This window comes from Bison bison, unplaced genomic scaffold (assembly GCF_000754665.1).
Source record: "Bison bison bison isolate TAMUID 2011002044 unplaced genomic scaffold, Bison_UMD1.0 scf7180017864484, whole genome shotgun sequence".
Lineage (NCBI taxonomy): Eukaryota > Metazoa > Chordata > Mammalia > Artiodactyla > Bovidae > Bison > Bison bison.
The window spans coordinates 3087346-3110354 of record NW_011495044.1 but is presented as its reverse complement, the minus strand read 5'-3'; the positions used below and the strand labels follow the sequence as shown (position 1 = coordinate 3110354).

Sequence of the window (23009 nt, the reverse complement as noted above, 5' to 3'; positions counted from 1 at the left end):
ATGTGGGTTCAGTTGCCCCACGGCCTGTGGGATCTGACTGCCTAGACCGGGGATCAAATCCACGTCCCCTGCATTGCAAGGCAGATTCTTAACCAATGGACTGCCAGGGAAGTCCCTGAATTCTTTTTTTAAACAAACTTCTTTTTTTGCATTTTAAAAATTTTCGCTTTTTGTATTTTGGGCCGCATTGCATGGCATGCGGGATCTTAGTTCCCCAGCCAGGGATCGAGCCAGCACCCCTTGGATTGGAATTAGGGAGTCTTAACCATTGGGCCACCAAGGAAGCCCCAACACTGCATTCTTACAGGGCTGCTGTCTGGGGGGAGGCGGCCCAGCGTTCTTCAGGGGCAGGGGAGGAGGGGAACCGGGTCGGTTGAGAAGAGAGGTTCTGATGGCAAGTCCAGCAGCCCTCCACCAGAGAGGCCCCCAGGGTGCCTTGTGGCTGCGTTTCACTAGGAGATCTGAAGGGCCCCAGTGGGACACAGACAGCTCAATGAGGGGTTCCTGTGCTGGGCCTCCCATGGCTGATGTTCAAGGTTCTGACACAAGCATCTCCTTGCTGCTCTCAGCCTCTCCCTGGGGCCCAGAGTCTTCTCCTGGCACCCCAGACTGACCATCTGCTTTCCTTCCTCAATCATATAGGGACCAACCTGAGCTCCTTAATCTGGCATTCAAAGGCCCAACTGTTTCTCCTAGGCTCACTTCTCCCTACTCTTTCTCTGCACCTGCTAATCCCAGTTATTCCACCTTTGCATGTGTTGTCTCCTTAGCCTGGAAGGCCCTTCTTCCTATCTTGCCTGGTGAACTCCTATTCATCCTTCAAAGCCCAGTTCAAGTTTTGCCCTCCAATGGTCCTCCCTGAACCACCCCCACAACCAAACCCAGACAGAATGGACCCCTCCCGCCTTCACAGGTTTCCTCTACCATGGCTATTTACACATTGTCTCCTCCTTCAGACGGGAAGCTTTTTCAGACCAATGATGTGCTTTATTTGTCTCTGAGCCTCAATGCCCTCTGGTCTCATCTCCTGGGCAGCTCTCCTGGGCTTCCTCGTGGATCAGCCAATAAGCTTTGGCCTTGCACTCACTCCCACACAAAGAAAGGCCCTGCTCTTAGGTTAACCTGCTTTCCCACCCTTTGTAGTCTTTCACCCAGCTTGATCTTCACACCCACACTCTGCTGCGGGCCTGCCCATGCTCTCCGCGTGTGTGGGTCGCCTTTGCCCTTCCCATCTGGGCACTGCAGTCTACAGTGACCATGGTGTGCTATGCAGCCGTGACAGGGCCCATGCAAGGCTGGTGACTGTCCATGTTTGAATTTGACTTCAAGCACAGTTTGCTGGAAGGGACACAGGTCCTGGCCCCCAAAGCACACATGCACACAGAGGGCACACGCGAAGCCCAACCCAGGCTCCACGTAAAGGAGGTCCACGCAACAATCAAATAGGAGGTGAGCCCTAGGGCAGTGGCAGACAACTGCTGTGCCCGTGGTCCCTCCTCCCAGCCCAAGGCCTTGATCAGAGCCTGGAAGAGCTGACTTCTGGCCTGCCCCATTCACTGAATCCTATTCCCTCACATTCACACAGAAAAACAGAAACAAAGAAAGGCAGGTTCCGTCTGAGATTTTCCTGAGTAGTGAAGGCTGACATGGTGTCAGAACCAGTTCCCTGGCTCCTCTCCCAGGACACGTTCCTAGCGCCATATGCTGCCATGGGTAGAAATGCCAGCTGCAGGACTCTGGACAGTTGGCAGTGTTTTCCTGAAGTCTTGGTAGAGTGCGGGGCTCCATTCTCCTGCCAAGGCTGGAGGCAGCCCCACCTCCCTCCTGGCCACACACACGCCCATGGTCTTAGGGTTGTGCTGAAATGGCTCCACGTCCCATGGTGGGAGGGAGTGATGGAGAGCTTACCTGCTAAGGGCCAGCCGTGGTCTCATGGTCGAGATATGTCAGAGCTTTTTAAGAGCTTGCAGGGCTGTGCTGGAGGGAGGCCTGTGGGAAGCAGAGAATGTGAGAATATTATACCACCGCCATCTGTCAACTTGCACTTGAGTTTGAAAAATGCATCCCCACATGGTGAGCACAGCCTCGCTGAGAAGAGCTTCACAGCTGAGCTCCGGCCACCACCCCTTCTCCAACAGGGTCATCCCAGGGTCAAGATCAGACTCCCCGGGGGTGCCATCGTAGCCTCCTGACCCCACTCCCAGAGCTGAAAGTCTGGAGTCAACAGCCCCCGCTGGAGCTTCTGTGTTCTATTTCTGCTTCCCAGTGGAGGAACTCTCACTTTCAAGCACTCCTTGAGAAAAACCTCCCCTCACGGGCTCCCAGAGAACCAATCATTGTAACTCATTCATTCTTTCTTCCATTATCCATTCATTCATGCCAGCATTCCCTAGCCACTTGGGGAATCTCTTACTGCTGCTGTGAGGTCTCATGGAAGCAGTCATGGAAAGGGACAGCTCAGGTCTCGTAAGTCACTTGTACACCCAGTGCAAATGCTACAGCTCCCAATCCCCAGCCTGGTGGGCTCCCCTCTCCGAGTGATCCTGTGCTAGACATTGGGCAAAGCCCTTACACTCCATGCAGGACCACAGGATGCTTCCCATCAATTTTAGCATGAGGACTCCTTTTCAGGTGAAAGTATTCCTCAAAACTCCCCACCCCTTCACGGTGCCCTTAGTATCTCTTCTTTGAAAAAAATATACAAAAGCTACAGGAATGTGCTAAGTTGTTCCAGTCGTGCCCTACTCTTTGAGACCCTATGGACTGTAGCCTGCCAGGCTTCTCTGTCCATGGGATTCTCCAGGCAAGAATATTGGAGTGGGTTGCCATGTCATCCTCCAGGGGATCTTCCCAACCCAGGGATCGAACCTGCATCTCTTACGTCTCCTGCATTGGCAGGTGGGTTTTTACCACTGGCGCCACCAGGAAAGCCCTACAAGAACATAACACCTTGCAATTAACTTGTTTTTTAGTGATCACAGCACCACTACTAGTTAAATAATGGTTATCCACACTTGACACATGTTATTTCTGTCTTCCATGTTTAACCATGCTTTGACCCCTGGGAGATCCATTCATTCAATATTTGTTCAATGGGTATTTAAGGGGCATCTCTGGGATGCCTGGCTCTGGGGCGACAGGTTAGGGGTCCAGGTAGGAGAAAGAGCAGTGGCTCTGCATGGTGGGGTCCTTAAGCTCCAACCCAGTACAGACTGGATGCGAGCCCTCGCAGGCCACGTGGCCTGTCTCTAGCCCAAAGTCCTTATGAGTAAAGTGGAGATGATCACTCTGACCCTGGGAAGTCATAACAGGATAAAATGAGATAGAAAGCACCCAGGTCAGGGCCTGGCATAAAGCAGAAGCTCAACAGATGGGCACCAGAGGATTAGCATCATCATCGACCATCACCCTCATCATCATCATTGCCTTTATTATCACCACCATCGTTGTGAACATCCTCATTGTCAGACCACCACCGCCACCATCACATCATCCTTTCCATCTCTTGCTGAGCCCCAAGAGGCCTGTCCTTGCCCCTCCAGCAGGATACTCTGTAGTCTCCACCTTATAATAGAGACATGTGTATGCACATTTTCTTTCTCAAAGTCATGTGCTGCTCTATAATTTCAGAGCTGTGTGAAACTGAGTAAGGTACTTAACCTGTCTAAATCTGTTTCTGCATGTAAAAATGGGACAAGTTTTAGTAACTCATGGAATTGCTGCAATGTAAATGCGTATAAAAACTCAACATAATATCTGGGATTTGGTAAATGCTTAATAATTGCTGGTCATTATTACTGTTATTATTACACTTCTCCTCCTAGCCTCTGAGCCCCTGCAAGCAGAGACCATGCCAAATTCATCTCAGTCTCCCCACAGAGTCTAGCACAAGACTTTTCTCCCAACAGACATTAATGAATGTTTGCTAAACAGTCTTGGAGGCTTACACAAAATCAGATGCAAAATAACTCAAGGGCCAGGAGCATGGAACATGGTCAAGGAGAGAGGAGGACAGAGCCCTGATGAGACTCTGAAGACTTCCAACAGATCTCCTGAAGGGAGCCATTTGTTACCTGGGGAGCTGATCTGCAGGTCTGCTAGGACCTTCAGCCATCCATTCATTCATCAAGCTGACCAAAATCTCATTTGGTTCAATAACAAATCCTTGCCCAGTGTCTTTCCCCCCTATTTTAAATCTTACTTCCATCTGGCACACCAGTTGGTCTTCACAGAAATGCTTGGAGGCAGTTAGAACAGGTATGAACAATCCATTTTGTAAATAAAGAACTGGAGACTCAGAGAGGTGATGAGACTTGCCAAAGGGCACATAACCGTCAAGGACATAGTGGAAAGTAGACCAGGGTCCCATTCATGACATTGATTCCTTCCCACTGGCCCCATGATGTCAAGCACTTTACAAATCTGGAATCGCTCATTCTCACTGCCCACTTTGCTTCTCAGCAAACGAAACTGAATTAAGTTATTTTGGTGCTATTTTAACATGCCTGTTGGAAAAGAAAGATGAGAAGTTCCGTGAATCAGGGACTATGAGAGCCACAACAGTATAGGGCAATTAAATGTATGGGTGCTGACCCCAGATGGTCTGGGTTCAAATCCTGACTCTGACATTCATTAGCTGTGGACAGAGCTAATGGACAGAGCACTGGACAGAGGTCTGGACAGAGCACTTAAGCTCTCTGGGCCTTGATTTCTTCATCCATAAGGAAAACTCATTCCAGCTACCTGCGGGACTGTAACAGTTAAATGGACTAATTTATGTGCAGTATCTAGAACAGTACCTGGTACATAGAAAGGGTTAGTTGTAATCATTATTATTTTTTTAATACTTTTTATGTTATACAGATTTATATCTTAATATTTTAAATTATTTAGTTATTTATTTATGACGGCACTGAGCCTTTGTTGCTGTGTATGAGCTTTCTCTGGTTGTGGTGAGTGGGGGCTCCTCTCTAGTTGCAGTGCGTAGGCTTCTCATTGCAGTGGCTTCTCTTGTTGCAGGACACAGGCTCTAGGTGTGTGGGCTTCAGTAGTTTTTGCATGTGGGCTTAGCTGCCTCACAGCATGTAGAATCTTTCCAGACCAAGGATCGAACCCATGTCTCCTGCATTGGCAGGTGGATTCTTAACTACTGTATCACCAGGAAAGTCCTGTAATCATTATTTGTGATGCATGCTCTGCACCTCAAACAAGGCCTGGCACAGAGAAGATCCCTAAAAAACATTTATTGGATGGGTTAATGCATGAAATACTCCCTGGAAAGAGGTCGGTAGCTGTGCCTCCAGGATGGATAAGTCAGTCACAAAGGGAGCTGGAGTTCTGGTCTCAGAGAACCTAGGGTCCCTGAGTTCCTAGGTCAGATGAAACCAGGAGGAAGGAGATTGGTTCAAGAGGTTTTATGTCCAATGCATGTCAGGCTGTGTATGTGCTGTGTGCTCAGCCACTCAGTCGTGTCCAACTCTTTGCGACCCCATGGACTGTAGGCCACCAGGCTCCTCTGTCCATGGGATTTTTCAGGCAAGAGTACTGGAGTGGGTTGCCATTTCCTCCTCCAGGGGATCTTTCTGACCCAGGGGTTGAACTGGAGACTCATTGGCAGGGGGGGTCTTTACCACTGCACCACCAGGGAATCTCTTATGAAGAGCAGTAAATATGACTAATAATAGTTAAGAATATGGGCTCTAGAGTCAGATATTGAAATTCAAGTCCTCACTCACTCTGTTACTACTAGTTGTGTACTCACTTCCTAATATCGCCTCAGTTTCCTTATCTATAAAATGGGGATACCTACCTTGATGGAAAGTTGGGTTGATCAGATATCCTATGGAGGAGGTAAAGCCTCCTATACCCAGCCCTGGCTCATAGAAATACTGAAGACGAGCCCAATAAGGTCAACAGCAGCTGACCATGATGAACTTGTCCCATGGGCCAGTTCATCCTATGCCAAGTGCTGTTCTTACCATGCTCTCCCTCATGTGGGCTTTGCATTCCTCTGCTAAGGCTAGCTGCACCCTTGGCCAAAAGGCTGCTGAGAAAAGGCAAATTCTCTATTTGGTCCCAGCGCAGATTGGGCTCCATGGAGGTGACATGGCTCCTTGGGAAACGGTCCCCTGGGAAAGGTGGTCTCCAAAGAATCCACCTGGGGCGCCCCTCCCAAGCACCAGTGCAAGTATCTCACAGTCACTGTGTCCCAGTCTCTATGGGGGTGCAGACCCTGCTGTGCTCAGTTTCCCTGTTCAAGACCCCCAGACTCACAAGTTGGCCTGCTTATGGGAAGGAATGGGCATTCGTTGAGCCAGAAATTTTACAATCTTGATTTCATGTAATCCTCACAGCAAGCCTGCAGGTGGGCACCTGGAGGTCTCCATGGACCAGCTATAAGACCCTGAACAAACTAGTCAATCACCCATGCCTCCCTTTTCTCATCTGTGAGCACTAGGTAAATATCCTTATTCAGTGAACCTGTTTTGCAGAGAAAGACGCTGAAGCACTGTGGGGAGGGAGGTGCTCTGTCCAAGGCCATATAACTAACAAGTGATGAAGCTGGAGCTGTATGACTTCACAGTTCCACCCATTCATTCATCATCAATTCTGTTTTGAAGGCCCACCCGGTACTGTACACTGGATCCAAACTCCCTCTCTTTTAAAAAAAAAACATTCATAGATGGTATTATGGTATCATACTGAAATTGTATTTTTAATTTTCTAAAACCACAGTGACTTAACAGAAGTCAATATATTTTTTGTCTTTGAATAAAATTTTATTGACAGGTTCTAAAAAAGTTTTTGCTTGTTTATTTGCTATTCTTTATTTCTCTTTTTGTAGGTTTTTTTTTTAGAAATAAATAATAAAATAAAACCATTTGGAGTTTGACTACAGTAAATAAGAAATAAAAAGTATTCATGATGCAGTGGGACATAAACAGTATAAGCCCAAAAGACTAAATTATTTACTATCTGGCCCTTTATAAAACAAGTTTGTTGACCCCTGATCTACTTGAAGTGACAAATAGATTCAAGGGATTAGATCTGATAGAGTGCCTGAAGAACTGTGGACAGAGGTTCATGACATTGTACAGGAGGTGGCGATCAAAACAATCCCCAAGAAGAAATGCAAAAAGGCAAAATAGTTGTATTAGGAGGCCCTAAAAATAGCTGAGAAAAGAAGAGAAATGAAAGGAAAAGGAGAAAAGGAAAGATATATCCATCTGAATGCAGTGTTTCAAAGAAGAGCTAGGAGAGATAAGAAAGCCTTCCTAAGTGACAATGCAAAGAAATAGAGGAAAACAATAGAATGGGAACGACTAGAGATCTATTCAAGAAGATTAGCGATACCAAGGAAACAATTTCATGCAAAGATGGGCACAATAAAGGACGAAAATAGTATGGACCTAACAGAAGCAGGCAACGTGGACCACAGCCTTGTCTAACTCAACGAAACTATGAGCCATGCTGCGTAGGCCCACCCAAGATGGCCATGGTGGAGAGTTATGACAAAACGTGGTCCACTGGAGAAGAGAATGGCAAACCATTCAGTATTCTTGCCTTGAGAACCCCATGAACAGTATGAAAAAGCAAAAAGATAGGATACTGAAAGACGAACTCCCCAGGTGGGTAGGTGCCCAGTATGCCATGGGAGATCAGTGGAGAAATAACTCCAGAAAGAATGAAGAGATGGAGCCAAAGCAAAAACAACACCCATTTGTGGATGTGACTGGTGATGGAAGTAAAGTCTGACGCTATAAAGAGCAAAATTACATAGGAACCTGGAATCTTAGGTTCACGAATCAAGGGAAATTAGAAGTAGTCAAACAGGAGATGGCAAGAGTGAACATCGACATTTTAGGAATCAGTGAACTAAAATGGACTGGAATGGGTGAATCTAACTCAGATGACCATTATATCTACAACCGTGGGCAAGAATCCCTTAGAAGAAATGAAGTAGCCCTCATAGTCAACAAAAGAGTCCAAAATGCAGTACTTGGATGCAATCTCAAAAACGACAGAGTGATCTCTGTTTGTGTCCAAGGGAAACCATTCAATATCACAGTAAACCAAGTCTATGCCCCAACCACTAATGCCAAAGAAGCTGAAGTTGAATGGTTCTATGAAGACCTACAAGACCTTCTAGAACACCCCAAAAAGATGTGTTTTTCATTATAGGGGACTGGAATACAAAAGTAGGAAGTCAAGAAATACCTGGAGTAACAGGCAAATTTGGCCTTGGAGTATAAAACAAAGCAAATCAAAGGCTAACAGAGTTTTGCCAAGAGAATGCACTGGTCATAGCAAACATGCTCTTCCAACAACACAAGAGAAGACTCTGAACATGGACATCACCAAATGGTCAACACCAAACTCAGATTGATTATATTCTTTGCAGCCAAAGATGGAGAAGCTCTATACAGTCAGCAAAAACAGGACCGGGAGCGGACTGTGGCTCAGATCGTGAACTCCTTATTCCCAAATTCAGACTTAAATTGAAGAAAGTAGGGGAAATCACTAGACCATACAGATATGACCTAAATCAAATCCCTTACGATTATACAGTGGAAGTGACAAATAGATTCAAGGGACTAGATCTGATAGACAGAGTGCCTGATGAACTATGGATGGAGGTTCATGACAGTGTACACAAGGCAGTGATCAAGACCATCCCCAAGAAAGAGAAATACAAAACACCAAAATGGTGGTCTGAGGAGGCCTTAAAAAGAACTGAGAAAAGAAGAGAAGCTAAAGGCAAAGCAGAAAGGGAAAGATACACCCATTTGAATGCAGAGCTCCATAGCAAGGAGAAAGCCTTTCTCAGTGATCAATGCAAAGAAATAGAGGAAAATAACAGAATGGGAAAGACCAGAGATTTCTTCAAGAAAATTAGAGATACCAAGGGAACATGTCATGCAAAGATGGGCACAATAAAGGACAGAAATGGTATGGACCTAACAGAAGCAGAAGATATTAAGAAAAGGTGGCAAGAATATACAGAAGAACTATCCAAATAAGATCTTCAAACCCAGATAACCACGATGGTGTGATCATTCACCTAGAGCCAGACATCCTGGAATACAAAGGGAAGTGGGCCTTAGGAAGCATCACAATGAACAAAGCTAGTGGAGGTGATGGAATTCCAGCTGAGCTATTTAAAATCCTAAAAGATGATGCTGTGAAAGTGCTGCACTCAATATGCCAGCAAATTTGGAAAACTCAGCAGTTGCCACAGGACTGGAAAAGATCAGTTTTCATTCCAATCCCAAAGAGAGGCAATACCAAAGAATGTTCAGACTATCACACAATTGCACTCATCTCACACTCTAGCAAAATAATGCTCAAAATTCTCCAAGCTAGGCTTCAATAGTACATGAACTAAGAATTTCCAGATGTTCAAGCTGGATTTAGAAAAGGCAGAGGAACCAGAGATCAAATTGCCAACATCTGCTGGATCATTGAAAAAGCAAGAGAGTTCCAGAAAAACATCTATTTCTGCTTTATTGACTATGCCAAAGCCTTTGATTGTGTGGATCACAGCAAACTGTGGAAAATTCTTAAAGAGATGGGAATGCCAGACCACCTTACCTGCCACCTGAGAAATCTGTATGCGGGTCAAGAAGCAACCGTTAGAACCAGAGAAGGAACAATGGACTGGTTCTAGATTGGAAAAGGAGTACATCGAGGCTGTATACTGTCACCCTGCTTATTTAACTTATATGCAGAGTACATCATGTAAAATATTGGGCTGGATGAAGCCAAGCTGGAATCAAGATTGATGGGAGAAATATCAATAACCTCAGATATGCAGATGATACCACCCTTACGGCAGAAAGCAAAGAAGAACTAAAGAGCCTCTTGGAAAGTGAAAGAGGAGAGTGAAAAAGCTTGCTTAAATCTCAACATTCAAAACACTAAGATCAATGCATCCCATCCCATCAATTCATGACAAATAGATGGGGTAACAATGGAAATAGTGAGAGACTTTATTTTCTTGGGCTTCAAAATCACTGCATGTGGTGACTGCAGCCATGAAATGAAAAGATGCTTGCTCTTTGGAAGAAAAGCTATGATCAGCCTAGACAGCATATTAAAAAGCAGAAATGTTACTTTGCCAATAAAGGTCCATTAGTCAAAGCTATGGTTTTTCCAGTAGTCATGTATGGATGTGAGAGTTGGACTATAAAGCTGAATGCTGAAGAACGTATGCTTTTGAACTGTGGTGTTGGAGAAGACTCTTGAGAGTCCCTTGGACTGCTAGGAGAGCAAACCAGTCAATCTTAAAGAAAATCAGTCCTGAATATTCATTGGAAGGACTGACGCTAAAGCTGAAGCTCCATTATGTGGGCCACCTGATGCAAAGAACTGACTCATTGGAAAAGAGCCTGATGCTGGGAAAGATTGAAGACAGGAAGAGAAGGGGACAACAGAGGCTGAGATGGTTGGATGGCATCACCGACTCGATGGACATGAGTTTGAGCAAGCTCCGAGAGTTGGTGATGGACAGGGAAGCCTGGTGTGCTGCAGTCCATGGCCATAAAGAGCTGGACGCTACTGAGCAACTGAACTGACTGACTGACTGACCTACTTGATGAAATATTCTGCATCCTTTAAAAACATGATTATCTTTCAATTCAGGTTGATAAAAGCAACCTACAGAGTTTTATATACAGGATGATTTTGCCTATGTAAAAAGAACCCTATATAACAAAACCACATGAAAACTGAACATAAAAAACTCAGAAAAATAGATGAAATTATTAACAGTTTTGGGGGGATAGAAACACAGTAAGTGATTTATGCTTTTTATTTCCTTGTACTTGTCTTTACTTTCTAATTCTTAGGAAACACACAAGTATCATACGATGGAAAAATCACCTTTTAAAAAGAGAGATGCATAGTTGAACATCTCAGCTCTGGGCATCCTAGTAGCCAAGGTAAGGAGTGAAACAAGATGGGTTTTATCATCAGTGGTTAAGAAGGAGCCAGAGAACTACAGAAATACAATCCTCCTGGCCCAGATTTCTGAAAGACTTGGTCAACAGGGTCTTTGTGTCAAGGGTATCAAAAAAAAACAGCACACAACTTTATTCTTTACCAATGTACTGAGGTATTCCATGCATATATGACTATTCTTCAAGTATTGACCTTCAAATGATGTCAAAGAGAAAATGCTAAGCTAAGACAATTCTAGTGGCCAGGGTGATATAGGAGTTTATAGCTCAAGGAAGAACTTGTGGAATCTTGTGGGGAATAGCATTAATGGATCCAATAAATGCATACACTTTCTGCAGAGAATTTTTTTCTCAGAAAACAAAACTTACATTGAAGACCAGTGCGTAAAATAGATAAAGATGAGGTGCCTTGGTAGAAGTTGAGTAGGGCATGTTTTAGGTCACCCTCACAACTTTCTCCAAGACTGCCCCTGAATGGGGTTCTGTGTCACCTCTAGGTGTTCTTGGAGCCCAGCTGGCAAATGGCTCCATTCGCCACCCCTTGGAGACCTGTACAGCCCCTGGTCCTTTGCCAGGTTGAGGGCACTGGTGAGGGCAGCATAAAGGATGCTCTGTGCTCACAGAAGGCAGAGCCCTGTCCTGCAGAAGACACAACTACGAGCACAAAGACGAGGTTTCACTGGGGATGTTAAAAAGCACACGTCATAACTGTGCTTTCGTTACGGGTGTTGGGTTGGGTAGGGAAGGACTCGGCATTCTGGAGTGGCAGTTCTGGAGCCATCTGAGGCTCTAACAAGCGAGGAGGAGGGTCTTTGGCGGGTGGATAAGCCTAGAGGACAAATATATGAACCAAGGTTACAATCTCATTTCTGTTTGAAACCTGAAGAACAAAACATAGTTAGCAACAGGATGTGGGACAGTATATTGAAGTGGTAAAGAGGGGGCTCTGGATCAGATTTGAATCCTCCTCTGCTACTGACTTGCCCATGGGAAAATCATCAACTCTTCCCAAGCCTCAGTTCCCTCACCTGTAGAAAAGGAAAATCGTAGCCATATGATAGAACAGTTGGGAGGATTAAACGAAATAGTGTCTGCCAAGTGCTTACCGCCTTACCTGCCCCATAGTAGATGCTCCATCATAGTTTGCTATTTGGCCCAAGGGACCTGGCCAAGCCTGTAACCCATCCTTCTTGGAGTTTGGTTAACCCGGGCATGGACTTCTGAATTATGCAGTTTTGAGGAAAGTCTCAGGAATGTTCTGGGGCTGTCACCAGTTCCCTGTAATTGATGAGTAGAAGAATTTGGAGAGCAGCTGGGAGGAGCCAGGAGCAGCCATCCCTCAGGTGAGTGTCTCAGGTTGCCTCTAGAATGACTTGACAGAATCCTCTGCTTGTCAGGGTGACGTCAGAGGGGGCTGCCTTTGTCATGACGGGGTGCTCATGTGTCTCCTGCTCTGAGTGGCCATCCCCATGCAGTTAAGGTCATGTAGCTTTTACTCCACGTGAGGGACATGAAGCGTGCCATCTCTGCTTTGGCTTAGGGTCAGGCATCACGGGCTACTGTGGACATTTGCTGGGTTTTGGCCACTCCCTACTTCTGCAATAGCACTGATTTCATTTTGGAGGAATGAGTTCTCCTGCTCTTGATGGACAGGTAGGCAAGGCTCCCTGCAGCCCAAGGGATGACGTGAGGCTCAGCTAGGTATTTTGTTTGCTCCTCCCATGCCTCTGAATCTTCCATCTCTGCAGCCAGGACAGGACCGCCAGTGGTTCGTTCCTGTTTTCTGCTCCTCCAGGGGGCCCTGGATCCTTTTCTGAGCCTGGTTCTCCAGCCTTCCTACAAATTCTGTGAGAGTCTCATTATCCTTCCAACTTACTCCTTTTTCACTTGAGGCATCTAAAGTCAGCTTCTGTCACTTACACCTAAGAGCCCTAACAGATGCAGAGAGGAAGAAGCCAAAATGGCTTCCCTGGCTACAAAGGGCTACGACCAGGGGCTCTGGCACCAAATGCAAACAGGAAGAGTTCAAGTGGAATACAGAAGCCTTCCTTTGTGGGGCCAGCCCCTCCCCATGCCCACAGGGTAGACCATTAGTCCAATCCTGTGATGGTAGTTTCATTTCACTTTCTCGTGAGTGGTTCGGGCATAGGCATGTGACTCAGTTCTGGCTAATGGGGCCTTTTATTCCCATTTTATAGCTAAAAGAAGGATCTCTGGGATAAGAAAGAGATTTTGGAAAAGATGATTCTCTTCTGCACCATCCACCATCGTGCCTGCAAATGGCCCCTGGGACCATCTTATGACCTGGGTGAGAGAATGCTGAGTCGGTGGGAAGGTGGGCAGAGCAGGAAAAGCAGGAAAGGGATGGGCCCTTGTCATCACTGGGCTGCTGGGTTATTCAAATCTGGAACTGTCCGTATCTCTAGGCTTCTGGAGTTAATAAACCCCTTTTATTTATTTATTTTTTAATTTTATTTTATTTTTAAACTTTACAATATTGTATTAGTTTTGCCAAATATCAAAATGAATCTGCCACAGGTATACCTGTGTTCCCCATCCTGAACCCTCCTCCCTCCTCCCTCCCAAAACCCTCCCTCTGGGTTGTCCCAGTGCACCAGCCCCAAGCATCCAGTATCGTGCATCGAACCTGGACTGGCAACTCGTTTCATACATGATATTATACATGTTTCAATGCCATTCTCCCAAATCTGATCTATACATCAGTGTCTCTTTTGCTGTCTCGTACACAGGGTTATTGTTACCATCTTTCTCAATTCCATATATATGCGTTAGTATACTGTATTGGTGTTTTTCTTTCTGGCTTACTTCACTCTGTATAATAGGTTCCAGTTTCATCCATCTCATTAGAACTGATTCAAATGTATTCTTTTTAATGGCTGAGTAATACTCCATTGTATTAAGCTGGGGCTTCCCTGGTAGCCACCTGCAGTTGGGTTTCTGTTATCTGCAGCCCACAGCATCCTTGTACCCAGCTAGAACTTCATATCTGAGAACATGTACCTACCAGAGGGCTGGGGTTGTACCATCAAGGGCCAGTGGCAGGAGGAAGCCTGGGGAAGGGAGTATCCAGAGGGTGGGTAGGTCCAAGGGGGGCCACTTATGGGTAGATATGGGTAGCCTCTGGCAGTGACAGTCTCTGAAGTTAGAAGAATGGCAGTGCCATTTCCTGGCCATCTTCTTTATTTGGGGCAAGAACCCAGCCAGAAGCTTGAGGGCATAATGAATAAGATCCAACTCAACGTATGGTTTGGATGGAATAGTAAGAACTAGCCAGAGTCTCATGGTATGAAGTTCAAATGGGTCTTTGACCCTTTCAGGGAATTGAAGGTTAAGACAGGGAAGCAGAGGCAGAAAGAAACACACCCAGTTATATAGAGTCACCAGCAGGGCAGAGTTTAGTGGAGGCTGAAACTCCGTAAATACTCCCCTTTCACCACCTCCACCCCCAGGAATGCCAGATGCAGAGCTCAGGGCAACCATGCCAATTCCAGGCCAGCCCCCTGGGTACCCCTACTGGCTTTGGCTCAGGCATTGGACTGGCAGCTTGGATGGATGGCGCCTAAGAGAAGCAGGGGAGGCAGGGACTAACAGAGGCTGAGTTCAGGAAGCAACTTCCATCAGGAGCTGGGAGATCCCCGGTGAGACTTCTAGCTTATGCCACTCTGCTTCTGCCAGTATGTAAGCAACCTCGTGCCTTGGAGAGCCAACCCTGTTCTGGTCTGAAGGCCCAGCAGATGGACCACGCTCTTCCCGCCATCCTGTTCTTCATGCATCAGCCAGGGATCAGGCGCTTCCTCCCGTTGCATCCTCATCTATGTCTTCAGAGCTCCCACCACCCTGACCCAGCACTGAACAAACCACAGAAAGTCTTTAGGGGCCATTTTCCTGGCTGCAAAGATCCTAAAAAGGTCATCTGGAGTGCCAAAGGGGAAACAGAAGCACAGAGAACAGGGGCATGCTCTTAACCTGCTGTGTGACCCTGGGTGGTCAATGACATTGCCGGCTTGCATGTTCCATGGTTCAGCTTCAAAAGGACAAGCACGTGTGAAATGGTAAATTAACTCTTCAGAGCCAGATGGAATGGCCCCTACCTCAGCCTGGAGTGAAGGCTGACTCCTCCCCCTCATCTCTCCTCCTCCAACAGCTGGGTCCCCTGAAACACCTGAAAGCTTAGTCCCACCCCTTGTTCCACCCCATTGTGAGTATCATCTATGGAAACCCTGGCTCACACTTTCCTGCCCTAACACCGTGCTCTATTTCTGAAACTGTCCCCGCCTTGCTCCCAAGACCCAACACACCTTACTTCTCAGGCTTGGCTCAGCTCCCAGCTGCAGCCCCACGAGCCCGGTGCTGAGACTGCTCAGAAGGGTGGTGAGACGGCAGTGTCAGCAGTGGTTGTAAAGCACGTGCTCCCTGCCAGGTGCCCATCTGAGCATTTTGCAGGGATCACTTTATCAAATCCCCAAAGAGGGCCCCATCTGGCAGTTGCTATCATTCGTCCCATTTTATAGAAAAGGGAGCTGAAGGCCAGCTTACCAAAGGTCACCTGGCTGGTAAGTGGCAGTGCCTGGATGTCCCCTTGACAGCCCACGTTGGCAGTTTCTCTGGTCCCTGCTGCAGGCCTGGACTGGGTTTTCCCTCTGCCAACCCCTGGGCTGGCCCTGAGTGCTTGCCCAGCCCCATGGGCGTGGTTGATCTCAAGTCCCAGGCGTCTGTCTCCCTAGCATTTTAGATTGCTGTCATGTCCTTCAGAGAGGACGTGAGATTTCACAGGACCTGGAAGAACACACAGAGGGCATGGAGGTGGGGCAAGAGGTGAGACCAAAAACCAAGTCTGGTTACTTGCAAATGTAGACCCCACGAGTATATCCATGAGTTGGTCCCCTCTCTTACCCACTCACCCGTGGTCGCTGGGCTATAGCTTCAGGGTGTTGATGGCACCCACCAACCAGGGAAAGCCAAGCAGGACAGTGAAAAAGCTTGATGGCCCTGTGTTTGGACCCCAGTCCTGTCCCTTCGTGTTCTGTGAGCTTGAGGCACATCCACAGGGAGGGTGCCGCTCTCAGTGTTCGAGCCCCATCTGTGACATGAGGCTGATGACACCAACCTTGCAAAGCCTTCCTGAGAGACATGAGATGCCTTCCACAAGTGCCTGGCTCTCAGGGGTGCACACTCCTCTTGGCCCTGGCTGTCTGCTGATGCCAGGGGTGGCCTCTTGGGGCTGAGAAGTCCGCGTGGTCCCAGTGATGCCCACCACATGGCTGGCAGGGCCCCAAGAACACTAGGCATGCACGCTGGAGATAAATACAGGGTCCAGGCACCTGTTTCTGAACAAAAGGCTATTCTGGGGTTTTAATTGCTCAACAGGGGGAAGTCAGGCTCTGGCCAGTGACCAACCCTGGAGGGTCAGGACAAGCACTGGGGCAGCAAATACACCCAAGGGCAGGTGCAGAAATGCCAGCCAACAGGTGACAAATCCCGGACTGTCACCAAGGGAGGGCGCTTAAAAGGCCTCTGAGCACCCTCACAGTCTACAAATAGGGAAACTGACACCTGGGTGGGGGGGAAGGCTTCCATTCAGCGCTTCCACGAACGTTCATCAAGCACCTCTTTTAGGCTTGGCTCTGTGCTCAGACCCAGGAACCTGACAGCGTAGGGGAGACAGAAGGCACACATGCAAACCCTGTGCCCTGTGACAACTGCCAGGAGGAGGCACGGACAGAGCCGGCGAAGCAGGAAGGAGGGACGCCACCCTGATCACGTGGTCAAGCATTCGTTCATTCATTCACTATGTGCCCGGGCTTGTCTGTACCAGGCGCTGCTTAGGTGCTGGAGACACAGCCCTGAATAAAGTTCAGTCCCAGCCCTCGTGGGATGTACAGTTTCACAGCAGAGAAAGGTAGTCAGATAAATGAAGAGGAATATGATAGAATGTCAGGGTGCTACAGAGAAAACAACCCCAGGATACGGGAAGAGTAGGCACCTGCTGTGGCTGATGTTTCAGTAGAGACAGTCAGATTGATGTCAACCATGAAAAATGAACTTGAGCACAAGAAATACACAGGGTAGTGAATACTTTGCCTTTGGAGTGAAGGAACCAAGGCCCAGAGATAACCTGCCTCAGGGGTCACAGAGGACCAGCCATGGACTCAGAAACTGCCCCAGGTCTCCTCTCCAGGGCGTAGCATGCCCTCTGTGCCCACAACCACTTTCCCCACCTCTATCCTGCCCCGGGGTTGGGGAAAGTGCCATGCAGCTGTGCCGGGTGGGGGCCAGGCCCGTTCGGTCACCACCTCCTGGCTCACCAGTCGCCCACATCTGAGACAATGAAGACTGACAGCCAGACCCTGGGCCATCCAGACACCATAGGCTTGCCCCTCCCCCTGTCACCTCCCACTGATGTCAGTGGTGCCTTGGTGTCAGACACACACGGTGCCTGCACTTCTGAGTTGTATGACCTTGACAAATTCAGCACAGCATCTGTCAAAACCGGCTGTTGTACTGCACTCACAGAGCAGAGGGGGATTAAATAAAGTGAGGTGCTAAATGTCCACAAGAATCTGTGGCCCACAGCGGCCTAGAGAGGGCGGCCACCTTCCCTTCCTACAGTTGCCCCCTCACAACCTGTGCCTGGGCTGCATCCCAGAGCATCTGTCCCTCCTCAAGGCTCCCACAACCCCGAGAGCACTCATGGTCTCTTCCTGCGTCTGCTGTTGGTCCCAGCTGGAGAAAAAGATCTCCAGCACCCGGAGCAGCCTCTGGCTCCTGCATGTCTCCACACCACTGGCTGGGGACTCAGCTTAAAGCCACACTCAGCACTGCTCCATCAACACCCCCCACCATGCAGCTTCCAGCATGGAAAACTGAACTTGAAGAATCATGAGGAAGATAGACAAGCAGATTCAGAGTCAGCTTCTTATCAGCCTAATGACACTGGGCAAGTTAACTTTATTTTTTTTTAAATTATGAATGAGGATAATAATCAGTGCAAAGGTTCTGCAAAATTATAAGGTGATTTTAATATTATTGTTTTCATTATAGGATCATAGGTTGAGGGCAGAGTTTATTCTACTTGTAACCTGGTACTACAATCCTTTCCACAACGTCCTGACCCCTGGGCAACCTCTTCTAGTTGACCTCTCCAATGATGGGAAACTTACTCCCTGATGGGCAGTCCCTACCATATTTTGACTGCTTCTGAGCATCAGAAACATTGATGCCTGTTGTTCAAAGCCCTGCCATGCTGAACTCTGGAATACAGAGAGGTGAGTGGGTGGTGAGCAAGCCTGGGAGAGGGTCTGGGGAGAGGTTTGAGATGATGGTGGGAGTAAGTCAGGAGTCAAGGGCACCTGGAAATAACACTTCCTGCTACTGGGCCAGGGAGCACTCTCTCATGTAGCCCCTCCACCAGTGGTCAGCCCCCCTTCCCAGGTAACCTCCCACTAACGGTATCTTACTCTGCCCGAGGCTTCAGAGCCAGCCCGGCCCTTCCATAAGACATCCTGCCTGGGCTGCCTCCTGCCCGGGATTGCTCAGCAGCTGGACCACAGGGCCCTGGGTTCTCAAGCCATGATGTATGATTAATGACTCTGATGAGCTCACCAGCCCACGGAGGGAGGGTCGATCCGAGGGGAGGCCAGAGGAAGGCTGGTTATGGATTTTAACCCTCTGATGTTACTGGCTGGGAATTTAACATCAATAATTCAAAGCAGTGGAGAGTAGGGGTTGAGAAAAATGCAAAAGAGAGGGAGGTAAGGACAGAAACAGAGAAAGGAAGAAAAGGGATGGGGGAAGGGAAGGAGAAAGGAAAAGAAGCACAGATGATTTACTGAGTGTCTCCCAGGGCCATCTGCACCTCCTTTAGATCCTTCTAAGCCCCACTGAAATCTGGGAAGCATATAGCATCCCCCCCATTACCCAGCTCAAGAAACTGAGGCATAAAGAGGAAAAGTGAGGGTCTCAGGGGTTGAGGGGCTATAGAAAGGACCTGGGTTCTGTCTGCTACATCTTGACTCTGAAGGGTCACCAGGTGAGGGAACACAGCGAGGGTTCCTGCCAGCTGGAGGACAGCCAGCCCCAGCTTATACTCTGGGGCTGACATCCGGTGAGATGAGTCTGAAGGACTCTGTCCCAAGGAGAGAAACCAGTCCTCGGCCTTCTGGACAGCACCAGAACTTTGTTTCTGGAGCTGAAAAAATTAACTGCTATATTTAAAAGCATTGTTCAGTTGCTATGGCAACAGAGGGGCTAAGAATAATATAAAAAGAAGATGATATGCCAGGTTGTCACTGGCAACCCAATTTTAAGGGTGTGTGTATGTGTTTTAAAAGAGGGAGGGGGTGGGGAGGAGAGGGGAGACAGCATTTAGACTGTCTTCACCACTCCCTCTGGCACCAGCTGCCCCCGTGACATGTCCAAGATTCAGCCAGGCCTGGGATCTCACAGGTCTGCCCGAGTCAAGGGAGAGCTGGCATGGCCTGGCCCCAAGCCTAAAGATAAAGGTGGTTCTCATTCTCAGATTGCTGTCCCCTCCTGACAGCCCCCCACTGCCTGGGCAGCTTCCCTCAGCTGTGGAACCCCAGCCGGAGGCACCTCTCAAACAGATGGCCCCAAAATAGCTTCTTCCCTCCAACCTGGGAGATAGCAGCCAGCCTGGCAGACTCCCTGGGGACCACCAGGGAGAACAGATGGTCGGGAGAGAAGAGCAAGAGACAGATTTATTGATCTGCAACATGGATATCAGGCTTGGGCAGACATGGGCACAGGGTGGCCCTGGCTCTCTGAGGAGTCCTGCAGAGACACCTTAGGTCTAACCTTGGTCTGGAGCCTGGGCCTAGGTAACCTGGAGGATCCCAGAGCAAGCCTGACCAAGTCGACAGGAAGGTGGATGGGGACTGTGGCCCCTTGTACATCAGCCAGATGCTTGTCAGGGCTGAGATGGACGCACCCATGGGAGACATGGAGGAACCAGACAGCCCAAATCCCCAGGTAGTTCATTAACAGTTATGTTTTGGAAAGAGATCTGTTATTTTTACCTCTGTCACGATCATGCACTTTGGAGGGAACTGTGAAATCAGTCAACCAGGATCCCTGTGCCACATCTGCTGCGTGACCTCGAGCCAGGCCCTCAGCATCTCTGGACCTCAGTCCTGCCATAGGTAAAAAGACAGTGATTTTTTTTTTCAGGACAGCAGGTGGGCCTAAGTAAACTGGAGTTTATACAGCACCAGGCCTGGCTCACAGAATATCTTCAGTGGATCACACCTCCCACCAGGAGAAACTCTTACTTTAGCACTTCTCTCTTCAAGCCAACTCTGAAGACCATGGAGGCATCTGTGCGAATGAATGAGGAATGAGGCACAGCTGGGGAGGTGCCATCACACAGAGATGGTCACGGAGGCCCTCAGGGTGGCTGGATGTGCCTGGAGGGTCAGGGAATTCTGGAGGAAGGGGATGGTCTCATAGAACAAGGAGGAGAAGGAGAAGGAAAGACATTCTGGGCAGAGGGATGACTTGAACAAAGGCAAGGAGGAGGGTCTGAGAGCAGGGGACAAGCTCATGGGGCCAGAAGCTACTGGCAAGGAGAGTCACTGGAGAAGGGAAATGATCAGATTGGTGTTTCAGAAGGGCCCCGTGTCTAGCTCAGCAGGGATGCTAGATGGGCCATGTGAACTGGAGGCAGGGAGGCCCACAGAGATGCTGGTGGAAGAGTTAAGGTAAGAGATAAAGGGGCCTGGGCCAAGGTGGGACAGGACTTTACAGCTTACAAGGCGCACCCATGACCTCATTTGATCAAGCCCAGGATGGACAGAGGGAACAAGTCCTTTCCCCTTCCTGCCTATGGGGCTTCCCATAGGGGAGGGGCACCCACCATGTAGGGAATAGCTACATATTGACTCTCGAGCATCCTCTAGAAGCAAGCAAGTCTAGGAGAGCTGGAGAAGCCCAGACAAGGGATAGGTCTCTGGGTGGGTGTGGTCAGGGAGGGCTTCCTGGAGGAGGAGCAGTGGAGAGCATTCTGGGCAGACAATACAGCACAAACAAGCAGAGTTTGGTGAGAGGACTGGTCTAGTGCATTGGAGAAAGTAGTTCTTGGACCACACTGCAGCTGAGACCTCTCCTAGGAGAGCTGGGAAAAAGCAGATTGGCGATCACGGCAGGGCTAGGTCACAGAGAGCCATGAATTCCAGGTTGAGAGTCTGCATTCTCCTATGGGCAGTGAAGACTTGCGTGGAGCTGAGAAGAGTTGGGGAAGGATGAGAAGACATGAGCAAAGCAGTTTGCGGAAGCCCAGCAGGGTCAGACATCTTATTCCTCCTTACTCTCCCAACTCTCAAATATAGGATCCTCCTTCTTCTCTGGCTGTGTGAGTGACAGCAACAGACACCAGACCTCAAGCAACACACCATAAAAAATGGGTATATTTTCCACCTGGGCCTCATGGGAGTTCAGGCTAAGTTAGCCCCTGGGCACAGAGCTGTCCCAAGTGGCTCAGCATCTGGGGACCAGAACTTGGGCAGAGGTCTCAGGGCCAGGGCAAGTCCACAAATCTTGGTCTCTGCCTTAACAAATATTACTGAGCACCCATTATGTGTCTTCTAGGCACTGAATCAGGTAAACAAAACCCCTCTTGGAGTCCAAATGACAATAGGGGAAATAGAGAGCAGTAAATGAATATGGGAAAGAGTGTTTCAGGCAGAGGGAGTGCTACACGCGAAGGTCCGGAGGCAGGAATGAGCTTGGTGTGTTTCTCTGACTCTTCATCTAGTCTTCATGGGGGAATGAGATCCTTAGAGACGTTAGGTGACTTGCGTGGAGTCATGTTGCTGGTTAGTGGCCAAGCAGGGCTAGAGGGCAAATTTGTTGCCTGCTGGTCCAGAGCTAGTGCATCACTGGCTAACTGGCCACATTTCAGGACATAGGCTCCAGCCAGAGTGTGGGCACGGACTGCTGACCATAGCGGGAGGCAGAAGTGGGGGTGGGTCAGTCATTCAGCCAACAAATATTGACTGATGTCAAGTGCTGGCTCTGCTGGGCCCTGACTTGTAGCAGGGCATGTATGGATGGCATCACTGACTGGATGGACATGAGTGTGAGTGAACTCCAGGAGTTGGTGATGGACAGGGAGGCCTGGCGTGCTGCGATTCATGGGGTCACAAAGAGTCGGACATGACTGAGCGACTGAACTGAACTGAACTGAATGTATGGATGGACAGAAGTTAATGTCCCCATGGAACCTATATTCTAACGAACATTGAAGGGTACGGGGATTACAGGATTCCAGGATCTTAAAGTCTACGGCCAAAATCCAGGAATCATAGAATGAAAATGACTGCATCTTAGCATCAAGAATTCAGAATCAGCTTCTCAGCATGTGACAGTTGGCGGGGCCCTTCAGCAGCATTTGGTTCATTTTAAGGAGGAAGAAACTGAGGCCTGGTGCAGTTAATGTCCCACAGATGGAGACTGGCAGGAAAGCCAGGACCTTACACCTAGGAGTCCAGGCTCCTGAGCCATAGGATTCTGTTGGGCAATGGAGATGAGCATGGGCTTGGGGGTAGACAGACTGCTGTGGGTCTGCATCCTTTGCTTGTTGTGGCATGGAATCTTTCTGAACCCTGACTTCCTCAACTGAAAAATCAGAATACCTCAAATAGATCTTGGAAAAATTAAAATAACACATGTAAAGTGCTTAGCATGGTAAATGCCCTAGATGCCTGCAGCTGTTGTTATAATTATTAGTGAACCTTTAAGGACACTGGTATTTGTCTTTATAGGTGACAGAGATTGGACCCTGCTGGAATCAGAATGGCTGGCCTGCTCCAGCTCGCAGACTTAGCATCCCACAGAGCATCTGCGGGGCGTGTTAGCTGATGGAGAAGAAGGATTGCTTCACTCTCACCTCGAAACAGAAACATGGCCTGTGTGGCCTGGCAGAGCCTGCTCCCTGCTCCAGTCCCCATCCCCCTCACTCTCTTTCCACTCCCTCCTCTGTCTCTGTGTTTCTCTGTATCTCTTTCTCCCCTCCAC

The 23009-nt window shown here is 48.4% G+C and overlaps 1 protein-coding gene across 2 annotated transcripts in view; it reads right to left on the bottom strand.

The window, feature by feature from the left end:
* HIVEP3 (human immunodeficiency virus type I enhancer binding protein 3) overlaps positions 1–23009 on the bottom strand; it is a 441341-nt gene that overhangs the window by 180301 nt on the left and 238031 nt on the right. For both annotated transcript variants that reach the window (XM_010862673.1, XM_010862672.1), the window contains exon 3: positions 1909–1989. The gene's annotated coding sequence lies outside the window, so the exon portion shown is untranslated. The remainder of the gene's footprint in view (positions 1–1908; positions 1990–23009) is intronic.